This window comes from Mus musculus, chromosome 10 (genome assembly GCF_000001635.26).
Source record: "Mus musculus strain C57BL/6J chromosome 10, GRCm38.p6 C57BL/6J".
NCBI classification, from domain to species: Eukaryota; Metazoa; Chordata; class Mammalia; order Rodentia; family Muridae; genus Mus; species Mus musculus.
This window is the reverse complement of record NC_000076.6, coordinates 33,627,934-33,640,957: the sequence shown is the minus strand read 5'-3', so window position 1 is coordinate 33,640,957 and position 13,024 is coordinate 33,627,934. Positions and strand designations below refer to the sequence as shown.

General features: G+C 38.0%; 1 long non-coding RNA gene across 1 annotated transcript in view; it reads right to left on the bottom strand.

The window, feature by feature from the left end:
• Gm15939 (predicted gene 15939) overlaps positions 1 to 13,024 on the bottom strand; it is a 38,187-nt gene that overhangs the window by 21,475 nt on the left and 3,688 nt on the right. The window lies entirely within an intron of this gene.

The following is a 13,024-nucleotide window of genomic DNA, read 5'->3' as shown; positions in this document are numbered from 1 at the left end:
CACACATTGCACCTCACACAATAATAGTGGGAGACTTCAACACACCACTTTCTTCAATGGACAGATCGTGGAAACAGAAACTAAACAGGAACACAGTGAAACTAACAGAAGTTATGAAACAGATGGACCTGACTGATATCTACAGAACATTTTATCCTAAAACAAAAGGATATACCTTCTCAGCACCTCACGGGACCTTCTTCAAAACTGACCATATAATTGGTCACAAAACAGGCCTCAACAGATACAAAAATATTGAAATTGTCCCATGTATCCTATCAGACCACCATGGCCTAAGACTGATCTTCAATAACAACATAAATAATGGAAAGCCAACATTCACGTGGAAACTGAATAACACTCTTCTCAATGATACCTTGGTCAAGGAAGGAATAAAGAAAGAAATTAAAGACTTTTTAGAGTTTAATGAAAATGAAGCCACAACGTACCCAAACCTATGGGACACAATGAAAGCATTTCTAAGAGGGAAACTCATAGCTCTGAGTGCCTCCAAGAAGAAACGGGAGAGAGCACATACTAGCAGCTTGACAACACATCTAAAAGCCCTAGAAAAAAGGAAGCAAATTCACCCAAGAGGAGTAGACGGCAGGAAATAATCAAACTCAGGGGTGAAATCAACCAAGTGGAAACAAGAAGAACTATTCAAAGAATTAACCAAACGAGGAGTTGGTTCTTTGAGAAAATCAACAAGATAGATAAACCCTTAGCTAGATGCACTAAAGGGCACAGGGACAAAATCCTAATTAACAAAATCAGAAATGAAAAGGGAGACATAACAACAGATCCTGAAGAAATCCAAAACACCATCAGATCCTTCTACAAAAGGCTATACTCAAAAAAACTGGAAAACCTGGACGAAAAGGACAAATTTCTGGACAGATATCAGGTACCAAAGTTGAATCAGGATCAAGTTGACCATCTAAACAGTCCCATATCACCTAAAGAAATAGAAGCAGTTATTAATAGTCTCCCAGCCAAAAAAAGCCCAGGACAAGGCGGGTTTAGTGCAGAGTTCTATCAGACCTTCAAAGAAGATCTAATTCCAGTTCTGCACAAACTATTTCACAAAATAGAAGTAGAAGGTACTCTACCCAACTCATTTTTTGAAGCCACTATTACTCTGATACCTAAACCACAGAAAGACCCAACAAAGATAGAGAACTTCAGACCAATTTCTCTTATGAATATCGATGCAAAAATCCTCAATAAAATTCTTGCTAACCGAATCCAAGAACACATTAAAGCAATCATCCATCCTGACCAAGTAGGTTTTATTCCAGGGATGCAGGGATGGTTTAATATATGAAAATCCATTAATGTAATCCATTATATAAGCAAACTCAAAGACAAAAACCACATGATCATCTTGTTAGATGCAGAAAAAGCATTTGACAAGATCCAACACCCATTCATGATAAAAGTGTTGGAAAGATCAGGAATTCAAGGCCCATACCTAAACATGATAAAAGCAATCTACAGCAAACCAGTAGCCAACATCAAAGTAAATGGAGAGAAGCTGGAAGCAATCCCACTAAAATCAGGGACTAGACAAGGCTGCCCACTTTCTCCCTACCTTTTCAACATAGTACTTGAAGTATTAGCCAGAGCAATTCGACAACAAAAGGAGATCAAGGGGATACAAATTGGAAAGGAGGAAGTCAAAATATCACTTTTTGCAGATGATATGATAGTATATATAAGTGACCCTAAAAATTCTACCAGAGAACTCCTAAACCTAATAAACAGCTTCGGTGAAGTAGCTGGATATAAAATAAACTCAAACAAGTCAATGGCCTTTCTCTATACAAAGAATAAACAGGCTGAGAAAGAAATTAGGGAAACAATACCCTTCTCAATAGTCACAAGTAATATAAAATATCTTGGCATGACTCTAACTAAGGAAGTGAAAGATCTGTATGATAAAAACTTCAAATCTCTGAAGAAAGAAATTAAAGAAGATCTCAGAAGATGGAAAGATCTCCCATGCTCATGGATTGGCAGGATCAACATTGTAAAAATGGCTATCTTGCCAAAAGCAATTTACAGATTCAATGCAATCCCCATCAAAATTCCAACTCAATTCTTCAACGAATTGGAAGGAGCAATTTGCAAATTCGTCTGGAATAACAAAAAACCTAGGATAGCAAAAAGTCTTCTCAAGGATAAAAGAACTTCTGGAGGAATCACCATGCCAGACCTAAAGCTTTACTACAGAGCAATTGTGATAAAAACTGCATGGTACTGGTATAGAGACAGAGAAGTAGACCAATGGAATAGAATTGAAGACCCAGAAATGAACCCACACACCTATGGTCACTTGATCTTCGACAAGGGAGCTAAAACCATCCAGTGGAAGAAAGACAGCATTTTCAACAATTGGTGCTGGCACAACTGATTGTTATCGTGTAGAAGAATGCGAATCGATCCATACTTATCTCCTTGTACTAAGGTCAAATCTAAGTGGATCAAGGAACTTCATATAAAACCAGAGACTCTGAAACTTATAGAGGAGAAAGTGGGGGAAAGCCTTGAAGATATGGCCACAGGGGAAAAATTCCTGAACAGAACAGCAATGGCTTGTGCTGTAAGATTGAGAATTGACAAATGGGACCTAATGAAACTCCAAAGTTTCTGCAAGGCAAAAGACACCGTCAATAAGACAAAAAGACCACCAACAGATTGGGAAAGGATCTTTACCTATCCTAAATCAGATAGGGGGCTAATATCTAACATATATAAAGAACTCAAGAAGGTGGACTTCAGAAAATCAAATAACCCCATTAAAAAATGGGGCTCAGAACTGAACAAAGAATTCCACCTGAGGAATACTGAATGGCAGAGAAGCACCTGAAAAAATGTTCAACATCCTTAATCATCAGGGAAATGCAAAACAAAACAACCCTGGGATTCCACCTCACACCAGTCAGAATGGCTAAGATCAAAAATTCAGGTGACAGCAGATGCTGGCGTGGATGTGGAGAAAGAGGAACACTCCTCCATTGTTGGTGGGATTGCAGGCTTGTACAACCACTCTGGAAATCAGTGTGGCGGTTCCTCAGAAAATTGGACATAGTACTACCGGAGGATCCAGCAATACCTCTCCCGGGCATATATCCAGAAAATGCCCCAACTGGTAAGAAGGACACATGCTCCACTATGTTCATAGCAGCCTTGTTTATAATAGCCAGAAGCTGGAAAGAACCCAGATGCCCCTCAACAGAGGAATGGATACAGAAAATGTGGTACATCTACACAATGGAGTACTACTCAGGTATTAAAAAGAATGAATTTATGAAATTCCTAGGCAAATGGATGGACCTGGAGGGCATCATCCTGAGTGAGGTAACACATTCACAAAGGAACTCACACAATATGTACTCACTGATAAGTGGGTATTAGCCCCAAACCTAGGATACCCAAGATATAAGATACAATTTGCTAAACACATGAAACTCAAGAAGAATGAAGACTGAAGTGTGGGCACTATGCCCCTCCTTAGAATTGGGAACAAAACACCCATGGAAGGAGTTACAGAGACAAATTTGGAGCTGAGATGAAAGGATGGACCATGTAGAGAGTGCCATATCCAGGGATCCACCCCATAATCAGCATCCAAATGCTGACACCATTGCATATACTAGCAAGATCTTATCGAAAGGACCCAGATGTAGCTGTCTCTTGTGAGACTATGCCGGGGCCTAGCAAACACAGAAGTGGATGCTCACAGTCAGCTAATGGATGGATCACAGGGCTCCCAATGGAGGAGCTAGAGAAAGTTCCCAAGGAGCTAAAGGGATCTGCAACCCTATAGGTGGAACAACATTATGAACTAACTAGTACCCCGTAGCTCTTGACTCTAGCTGCATATGTATCAAAAGATGGCCTAGTCGGCCATCACTGGAAAGAGAGGCCCATTGGACACGCAAACTTTATATGCCCTAGTACAGGGTCAACGCCAGGGCCAAAAAGGGGGAGTGGGTGGGTAGGGGAGTGGGGGTGGGTGGGTATGGGGGACTTTTGGTATAGCATTGGAAATGTAAATGAGCTAAATACCTAATAAAAAATGGAAAAAAAAGAAACTGGAGAGAGCATACACTAGCACCTTAATAGTACATCTGAAAGCTCTAGAACAAAAATAAGCAAATATACTCAAGAGAAGTAGATGGCAGGGCTGAAATCAACCAAGTAGAAACAAAGAGAACCATGCAAAGTATCAACAAACTAGAAGTTGGTTCTTTAACAAAATTAACAAGATAGATAGATCCTTAGCCAGAATAACCAGAGTGCACAGAGATAGTATCCAAATTAACAAAATCAGAAATGAAAAGGGAGACATAACATCAGAAACCAAAGAAATTAAAAAATTCATCAGATCTTATTACAAAAATCTATACTCATCAAAACTGGAAAATGTAGATGAAATGGATGATTTTCTAGACAGATACCAGGTGCCAAAGTTGAATCAGGATCAGATAAACCATCTGATACCCATAACCCCTAAAGTTCCATAACCCCTAAAGGAATAGAAGCAGTCATTAAAAGTCTCCCAACCAAAAAAAGCTTAGGACCAGATGATTTTAGTGAAGAATTCTATCCGACCTTCCAAGAAAAACTAATACCAATACTTCTCAAAGTATTCTATAAGATAGAAACAATACAACACCCTTTAGTGTTAAAATTATTGAAGAGATCAGGAATTAATGGTCCATATCTAAACATATTAAAAGCAATATACAGCAAACTAATAGCCAACATCAAATTAAGTGGAAAGAAACTTGGAGCATTCCCACTAAAATAAGGGACAAGACAAAGCTGCCCACTCTCCCCTATCTATTCAATGTAGTACTCGAAGAGCAATTAGGCAACAAAAAGCGATCAAAGGGATATAAATTCGAAAGGAGGAAGTCAAGAAATCACTAGTTGTGGATGATATGATAGTATACATAAGGTACCCAAAAAACCAAGAGACAAATCCTACAGCTAATAACTTCAGAAAAGTGGCTGGATACAAAATTAACTCAAACAAATAAGTCGTCTTCCTCTATACAAAGGATAAATGGGCTGAGAAAGAAAGTAGGAAAACAACACTCTTCACAATAGTCACAAATAATATAAAATATCTGGGTTTGACTCCAACTAAACAAGTGAAAATTTTGTTTAAGAAGACCTACAAGTCTATGAAGAAAGGAATTGAAGATTGAAAGACTTCCCATTCTCATGAATTTGCAGGATTAACATAAAACCCAGGATAGCAAAATCCATTCTCAAAAATAAAAGAACTCTGGGAGAATCACCATCCCTGACCTCAATCTGTACTACAGAGCAATTGTAATAAAAACAGTGTGGTATTGGTACAGTAACAGGCAGGTAGATCAATGGAATAGAAATTGAAGACCCAGAAATGAACCCACACACATATGGTCACTTGATGTTAGAAAAAGAAGCCAAAATCATCCAGTGGAAGAAAGACAGCATTTTCAACAAATGATGCTGGTTCATCATTTAGAATTTAGAATTCGGCATTTAGAAGAATGCAAATTGATCCATTGTTATCTCCTTGTACAAAGGTTAAGTCCAAGGTGATCACAGACCTCCATATAAAACCATATACCCTGAATCTAATACAATAGAAAATGGGAAAAAACTTCAAACTTATTGGCACTGGGTAAAATTTCCTGAGCAGAACACCAATGGCTCATGCTCTAAGATCAACAATTGACAAATGGGACCTCATAAAATTGCAAAGCTTCTGTAAGGCAAAGGACACTGTCAATAGTACAAAATGGCAACCCACAGATTGGGAAAAGGTTTTTACCAACCCTACAACTGATACAGGGCTAATATGCAATATATACAAAGAACTCAAGAAATTAGACTCCAGAGAACCCTATTAAATTTAACAACCCTATTAAAATGGGGTAGAGAGCTAAATAGAGAATTCTCAATTGAGGATCTCCAACAGCTGAGAAGCACTTAAAAAATATCTAACATCCTTAGTCATCAGGAAAATGCAAATAAAATTGACCTTGAGATTCCACCTCATACCAATTAGAATGGCAAAGAGAAAAAACCTCAGGCAATAGGAGATACTATCGAGGATGTGGAGAAGAGGAACACTTTTCCATTGTTGGTGGGATTGCAAGCTGGTACAACCACTCTGGAAATCAGTCTGGTGATTCCTCAGAAAATTTGGAATGATTTCTACCTGAAGACACAGCTAAACCACTACTGGGAATGTATTCAAAAGATGTTCCAATATGTAATAAGGACACATGCTCCACTATATTTATAGTAGACTTATTTATAATAGCCAGAAGCTGGAAACAACCCAGATATCCCTCAACAGAAGAATGGATACAGAAAATGTGGCACATTTACACAATGGAGTACTATTCAGTCATTAAAAACAATGACTGCATGAAGTTTGCAGGCAAACGGATTGACTAGAAAATATCACCTTGAATGAGGTAACCTAGACACAAAAGAACACTCATTGATATGTGGATTTTAGCCCAAATTCTCATGATACAGCCTACAAACCATATGTAGCTTAAGAAGGAAGACCATTGTGTAGATGCTTCCATCCTACATTGAATGATGAACAATAGAATCACAGGTGCTAGAAGGAGGAAGGAACTAGGGAAGGAAAGAGCAGAGTAAAGGAAAAGGGGATGGGTGCGAGGGCAGAAACAGGGATTGGATGGGACAGGAGAGAAGTACAGAGGATCAAGTAATTAAATAGAAACATGTATCAGAGGGGGACAGGGAACTTGTGTAGCTACTAGAAAGTCCCAGCCTCCTGGGAAGCAAGAGGCTCCTAGGAGTCATTTGTGATGACTTTAGCTGAAATACCCAACAAAGGGGAGATACCACCTGTAGAGACCACCTCCAGTAAATAGGCAAGGCCTTCATTTGAAGGATGGAACCACCCATGCATCTTAAAATTTTAAGCACAGAAATATTCCTATCTAAAGGAAAGACAGGGCCAAAAAGTGGAACAGAGACCAAAAGTAAGGCCATCTGCAGACCTTCCCACCTAAGGATCCATACCATCTGCAGACACCAAACCACTACACTATTGTTGATGCCAAGAAATGCTTGCTGACAGGATATGGCTGTTCTCTGAGCGGTTCTACCAGCACCTGACCAATACAGATATAGATCCTTACATCCAACCATTGAATTGAGCCTGGAGACCTCAATGGAAGACCCCAATGGGATGGACTGAAGGAGCTGAGGTGGATTGCAACCCTATAAGAAGAAGAATATCAACTAATTGGACCATCCACAGCTCCCAGGTACTAAACCACTGACCAAAGAATATACATGGAGGGAGCCTCTGCTAAATATATTTCAGAGGATGGCCTTATCTGACAGCTATGGGAGAGGAGGTGGGCTTGATGACCCAGCATAGGGGGTGCTAGAGTGTGAGGTGGTAATGGTGAATGCGTAGAGTAGCACCCTCATAAAGGCAAAGGGGATGTGGAACGAGTGGAGATGGGATGGGAGTTTGGTGGAAGGATAACCAGAAAGGAGGATATCTTATGAAATGTAGATGAATAAAATGAGTAAAAGGCTGGAAAAATTTTTCTAAGCAAATGGTCCCAAGAAACAAGCTGGAATAGCCATTCTAATATCTAATAAAACCAACGTTCAACATAAAGTTATCAAAAAAGACAAGAAGGGACACATGATATTCATAAAATGTAAAAACTTCCAAAATGAACTCTCAATTCTGAACATCTATGCTCTAAATGCAAGAGCATCCACATTCATTAAAGAAACTTTATTAAAGCTCAAAGCACACATTGTACCTCACACAATAATAGTGGAAGTCTTCAATACCACACTGTCATCCATGGACAGATCCTGGAAACAGAAACAGAACAGAGACACAGTGAAACTAACAGAAGTTATGAAACAAATGGATTTAACATATCTATAGAACATTTTATCCTAAAACAAAAGACTGTATCTTCTTCTCAGCACCTTGTGGTACCTTCTCCAAATTGACCATATAATTGGTCACAAAACAGGCCTAAACAGATACAAAATATTGAAAATATTTTGTTGAATAAAAATTTTATTTATATTGAAAGATAGTGAAATAATCCCATGCATTCTATCAGATTAACACGGACTAAGGCTGATCTTCAATAACAACATAAATATTAGAAAGTCCACATACACATGGAAGCTGAACAACACTCTACTCAATGATAACTTGGTCAAGGAAGAAAGAAAGAAATTACAGACTTCTTAGAATTTAATGAAAATGAAGCCACAACATACCCAAACTTTGGGACAAAGTGAAAGCAGTCCCAAGAGGAAAACTCATAGCTCTGAGAGCCTCCAAAAAAAAGCTGAACAGACCATAGACTGCACCTTGACAGCATACCTAAAAGCTCTAGAGCAAAAGGAAACAAATTCATCTAAGAGGAGTAGAGAACAGGAAATAATCAAACTCAGGGCTGAAATCAACCAAGTGGAAACAAAAAGAACCAACAAAAAAATCAGCAAAAATTTTAAAGAATCAACAAAACCAGCAGCTAGTTCTTTGAGAAAATCAATAAGATAGATAAACCCTGAGCCAGACTTACTAGAGGGCACAGGGACAGTATCCTAATTTACAAAAGCAGAAATGCAAAGGGAGAAATAACAACAGAATCTGAGGAAAGCTAAAAAACCATGAGATCCTAATACAAAAGCCTATATTCAACAAAACTGGAAAACCTGGATGAAATGGAAAATTTTTCTAGATAGATACTAGGCACCAAAATTAAATCAGGATCAGATTATTGATCTAAACTGTTCTATATTCCCTAAAGAAATAGAAACAGTCACTAATAGTTTCCCAACCAAAAAAAAAAAAAAAAGCCCAGGACCAGATGGGTTTAGTGTAGAGTTCTATCAGAACTTCAAAGAAGACCTAATACCAATTCTCCTCAAAGTGTTCCACAAAATAGAAACAGAGGTACTCTACTGAATTTGTTCTATGAAGCCACAATTACTCTGATATCTAAACCACACAAAGACCCAACATGAAAGAGAACTTCAGACCAATTTCCCTTATGAATATTGATGCCAAAATACTCAATAAAATTCTCACAAACTGAATCCAAGAACACATCAAAACGATCATCCATCATGATCAAGTAGGCTTCATCCTGGGGATGCAAGCATGATAAAATATATGGAAATCCATCAATGTAATCCACTATTAAAAAAAAACTCAAAGAAAAAAAAAAACCACATGTTCATGTCATTATATGTGGAGAAAGCATTAGACAAATCACCCATTCACGATAAAAGTCTTTGAAAGATCAGTATTTCAAGGACCATACCTAAACATAATAAAAGCAATATACAGCATATAAATAGTCAACATCAAACTAAATGAAGAGAAACTTGAAGCAATCCCACTAAAATCAGGGACCAGATAAGGTTGTCCACTCTCTCCCTACCTATTCGATATAGTACTTGAAGTCCTAGCCAGAGCAATTAGACAACAAAAGGAGATCAAAGGGGTATAAATTGGAAAGGAAGAATTCAAAATATCACTATTTGCAGATAGTATAATAGTATACATACACGAACCCAAATATTCTACCAGAGGACTCCTCAACCTAAAATAAAACTTAGGTGAAGTAGCTGGATATAAAATTAACTAAAAAAAAATGAGTGGCCTTTCTATACACAAAGGATAAACAGGCTGAGAAAAAAATTAGGGAAACAATACCTTTCACAATAGTCACAAATAATATAAAATACCTTGGTGTGACTCTAAGGAAGTGAAAGATCTATATGATAAGAACTTCAAGTCTCTGAAGAAAGAAATCAAAGAAGATCTCAAAAGATGGACAGATCTCCCATGCTCATGGGTTGGCCAGATTAATATAGTAAAAATGGCTATATTTCCGAAAGCAACTTACAGATTCAATACAATCCCATCAAAATTCCAACTCAATTCTTCACTAAGTTAGGAAGGGAAATTTGAAAATTCATCTGGCATAACAAAAACTTAGGATAGCAAAAACTATCTGAACAATAAAAGAAACGCTGGTGGAATTACCATCCCTGACCTCAAAATATACTACAGAGCAATTGTTATAAAAACTGCATTGTACTGGTACAGCGACAGCCAGGCAGATCAATGGAATAGAACTGCAGACCCAGAAATGAACCCACACACCTATGGTCACTTGATCTTTGACAAAGGAGCTAAAACCATCCAGTGGAAAAAAGACAACATTCTCAACAAGTGGTGTTGGCTCAACTATTGGGTAGCATGTAGGAGGATGCAAATTGATCTGTTCTTATCTCCTTCTACAAACCTCAAGTCTAAGTGGATCAAGGAAATCCACATAAAACCAGAGTCACTGAAACTTATGGAGTTTAACATGGTGAAGAGCCTCGAAGATTTGGGCACAGGGGAAAAAATCCTGATCATAACACCAATGACTTGTACTATATGACCAAGAGTTAACAAAGGGGACTTTATAAAATTGCAAATCTTGTCCATAAGACAAAAAGTCAACCAATGACTTGTACTATATGACCAAGAGTTAACAAAGGGAACTTTATAAAATTGCAGATCTTGTCCATAAGACAAAAAGTCAACCAATGATTGGCAAATGATCTTTACCAATCCTAAATCCAATAGAGGGCTAATACCCAATATATAGAAAGAACTGAAGAAGTTAGACTCAAAAATCCTGTGGAATGAGTTACAGAGACAAAGTCTGAAGCAGAGACTGAAGGAATGACCATCCAGAGACTGCCCCACCTGGGCATCCATCCTATAAACAAACACTAAACCAGAGACTATTGTGAATGCCAACAAGATTTTGCTGACAGGAACCTGATATATCTGTCTCCTGAGAGGCTCTGCCAGTGCTTGATAAATACAGAAGTGGATCTTCACAGTCGTCCTTTGGAGGGAGCATAGAGTCCCCAATGAAGGAGCTATTGTAAGGTCCCAAGGAGCTGAAGGGGTTTGCAGCCCCATAGCAGGAACAGCAATATGAACTAACCAGATCTCCCTGGGACTAAACCATGATCCAAAGAAAACACATGGTGGGACTCATAGCTCTAGCTGCATATGTAGTAGAGGATGGCCTAGTTGACCATGAGTTGGAGGAGAGTCCCTTGATCCTATGAAGGTTCTATACCCCAGTAAAGGGAAATGGCAGGGCCAGGAAGCAGGAGTGGGTGGGTTGGTAAGCAGAGGTAGGGCGGAGGTAATAGAGGGTTTTTGGAGGGGAAACTAGGAAAGGGGATAACATTTGAAATGTGCATTAAAAAAATCTAAAAAAATTGACTGAAATTTAAAATAACTAGACAATATAGAATCAGAGAAAAATAAAAATTACTTTAAAAACAATAGTGAAAATACTGGTATTTTACAACAGCAACAAGAGAAGCTAGGAAAAATATGGAAAAAGTCAAAGTATTTACAAACATTGTCATCAATCTAAAATTAACTAATTATCACCAATTAGTGAAATACTATTGATGTAAAATGCACATGTGCATTTTGTAATGTAAAATGTACAACAATGATTTAGTAACACAAGTAATTTTTGACCCTTAGAGCTGTACTGGGGAATTTATAGAAAGGAATTTTTCACATAAAAATTAAAACAAACAAGAATTCTAAGCTCAAAGTCAGAGATTTGGGGAGGAACAATCAGAAGAATAAGGATCAAGTAAGCAGGACAATAATTTCCAATCAAAGGACTGACTCCAAAAACTCTGCAAGTTCCCATATCTTATAAACTTTTCAATTCAGTTCCCTGATATCTTTGATGATTCTGCTGGGTCCCCACTATCTGAACCATCAAGGAGTCTTCAGTATGCAAATGCCTGGGACATTGAAAATTTTTGTTGAGTTAAGGTGTGTATACACACACACACACACACACACACACACACACACACACACAGTTATTTTGTGAAAGTGGGTGTCCTATATCTCTCATAGGGCAGGGAAAGATTGTAGTCTCAATACATAGTATCTATACATGATGTGAAATTAACTGGGTACTCTGAAGAAAAAAAAATCCCCTTGAGGTCTTCCTCACATATTTCATATACATTTCTCCAACTGGAGTGGAACTCCAAATGTAAGATGGGAAGGATGAGACTTGTAGAAAGGTGTATTGGAGAATGAGGAAAAAACACTGGAGACTTTTTTTTTTAAATAGAGGATATAGAGGGTTCTTAATAAGAAGAAATTGAAACAACATTAAAAAGTTTAGATAATAAAAATCATCCTTATTATCAGAGAGAGAAGAGTCAAGATAAGGAGTGGAAAATGCAATTCAAAACTCCTTGGAGATTATATTTTACACTTGTCAGAATGGGTAAGATCAACAAGACAGTAGCAACTCAACCTGGTGAAGACACTTAGTAACAGGAACACTCATACATTGCGGTGGGAGTGCACACTTCTACAGTAGTTCCAGAAATTAGGGTGGCACTTCTCAGGAAGGTGGGATTATCTCCCTCAAAATCCATTTATACCATTCCTGGGCATTGTTCCAAAGGACACTTTATCCTACCAGAGAGACACATACTAAACCATATTTATTGCTTCTCTATTCATTATAGCCAGAAATTGGAAACAACTTAGATATCTCTCAACAGAAGAATGAATAAAGAAAATGTGGTAACTTTATACAATGTATTACTCAGCTATTAAAAATGACATCATGAAATTTGCAGGCAAACAGATGGAAGTAGAAATGAGGCATCCCAGACTCAGAAATTTGTGGATATTAGCTGTGAAGTCAGTGATAACCAACCTACAATCTATAGAACCACAGAAGGTAGATATAGAATAAGGAACTAGAGGGGAAGATAGACATTGTTACGTAAGGGAAATAGCATAGATCATTATAGATGGATGGATGGATGGATGGATGGATGGATGGATGGATGGATGGATGGATGGAGTGGGGGTTATATGTATTTAAGTTGTTGGCTGAAGAGGTTCTATGGG